Genomic DNA, 2,500 nt, shown 5'->3' on the forward strand with positions numbered 1-2,500 from the left:
GTGTGTATGTGTGTGTGTGTGTGTGTGAGTGTGTTTGTGTGTGTGAGTGTGTGTGTGTAATTATGAAATTGTGTATGCGTGTAAGTATCTAATCATATGGGTATACTTATTAAATTGTGTATGTGTGCAATGTATTTAATCACATGGGTATAATATATATTTATACACACACACACACCTATATATATATATATATATATATATATATATATATATATATATATATATATATATCACTTGTCAAATCTTTTTCATTCCGTGGTACCTGCAATTGCGCACCTCCAAAATAAAACAAATGCCAGTTACTTAGTTATAACTGCACAAAATCTGATGTAAGGTACCCTTTCCATGTCCGTTCTATTTTACCAAACAACTCTAACAAGTACCAGATGATACGACAATATCACTCGTCTACAAAGACAATTTGTAGCACATGGAGGTGTTAAAATAAATAACAATGCAATGACTGCAAGTAGAATCTCGCAAGTATCGTTAAACATCTAAAAGTGTTGTCCATTTCGTCGGTTCCCTTCCGTAGAAGAAAATTAATTAAAGGCATTTGTATGGTAACTTTTATTTCGCGAGATATTCTTTTACCTTTCGTTTAAGACTACTTCGTGATTCCATTCGGAGAGCTTTCGTTCCTTCCCAGATTCTTCGAAGTTTCTTGGAGTGTTACGCGTTCTATTTTAAGCTCCTCTCTTTCTCTCACCTGTGGATGTCTTCCTTTTTTTTCCTTTTTCTTCTTTTTTTCTCGCTTCAGTATAGATCGAGTTCCCGGGAAGCCTCAGACGGAGTCTTGAATACACCTCGGACATTCCCGAGATGATTCAACATTCCCTGGCAACAATGAAGAAGACCCTGTGAAATCACAGTTTAAAAGACATCATTTCTGGTCCTTATTCGCTTGGGTTTCGACTGCCAAGTCCAGCTATTTCAATCAGGGCATGCTCTTATATTTTAGGGTTCGCTTGATTCTCGATAGCCAAATCAAGAGCTTTTTTTCTTTTCTTTTTTTCAATCGGGGACGCCCTTGTTTCTAAGCTTATTGCCGCGGACCCCAAGATGGCAACATTTCGGATTGCTTTCTGACATTTTATAGTCGCGTCGAATTAGCCTTTGCAAGCGCAGACGGCTGGTTTTCTCAAGAGCCGCTATCGCCAGAGCAAGAACGACAGAAGAAGAAAGGGATACAAAAGGGTCTTTGATATCTGGAGAAAGAAGAGTTCGCCTTTTATCTGACAATGGAATCATCAGACGGGTCTTGACCTCCTGTGACGTCACGGCGTTCGTGGGGGCGAGACTGTCTACGTAGAGACCCGCGGATGGGACTGACAAGCCCTTTACGAGCGAGATACATCGAAAACTTTGTTTCTCTGTCTCGTTCCTCCGTAATGTGTGGACGAAGTCACGCGGCCGTAAAACAAGACTGCTTCAAATTATTTTCGTCTGATCTGAGGTTTGAATGTTCCTCTAACTGGGAGAGACGGGAAGGGGATCGTGGAAGGAAGGGAATGACAAGAGATACAAGGGAGAAAGACATCCATAATTTGCAAAAGAGGTCTCTGCGAAAATCCGACTCTCTTGAACTAGATTTGACCTCTTCCTGTCTTGTGCGTCTGTCTCGGGTGGCGGCTGTTTGACTGGACGTGTTCAAGAGTATAGTAGACACGGCGAGGTGTTTTGAGTGTACATAGATGGTCTCCGACGTACGGTAATTTTGTGTTTGTTTTTGGAGGGCGATGTATGGTGAATGGGCAACATTGCATTACCCGGACACCCTCCGCATGCACGGACCTTTTTGCCCCCATAGTTTCTCTCTCTCTCTCTCTCTCTCTCTCTCTCTCTCTCTCTCTCTCTCTCTCATACTACTACTACTTCTCAAACCTGTTGTTGAGATAGAGCAACCCGTTGCACTCTATTTATCTGTGTTAATAGGACGTAGCAGCTCCGTTGACAAAACGGTAATTGCAGCACAAGGATTCTTGATTCTGTTACAGTTTGTTTTCGCGACGGTGTTAATGCCCGTCATTCTTTAATCTGGTGACAACTTCATGATATATATATATAGATATATATATATATATATATATATATTATATTATATTATACATATATATATATATAACATATATATATATATATGTATATATATATATATATATATATATATATATATATATATATATATATATATTATATATACATAAAATCACGCGAATTTGAAGTTGAATTTGGTAGTCTTGTAATTTTTTTTAGGAAAAACTGCAATAAAATTATACAGTTGGTTTATCTCTTCATTAGAATCAGCAACATATTTTCCCTAAAGTTCAAGATGAGTTCTTAAAGTTTTCGGTTCCTTTCCATAGAGTATTTTTTTTTTTTTTTTTTTTTTTTTGGTACATTCGTAAACCGATTCGTGAGTAATGCCTAAAATTTTAGATCCGGTTATCATTATTTGCCATAGCTGCTCCAGTTGCATTCTGTCTGTAAGACGTTT

Source organism: Macrobrachium nipponense, chromosome 12, assembly GCF_015104395.2.
Source record: "Macrobrachium nipponense isolate FS-2020 chromosome 12, ASM1510439v2, whole genome shotgun sequence".
In the NCBI taxonomy this organism is placed as follows: Eukaryota; Metazoa; Arthropoda; class Malacostraca; order Decapoda; family Palaemonidae; genus Macrobrachium; species Macrobrachium nipponense.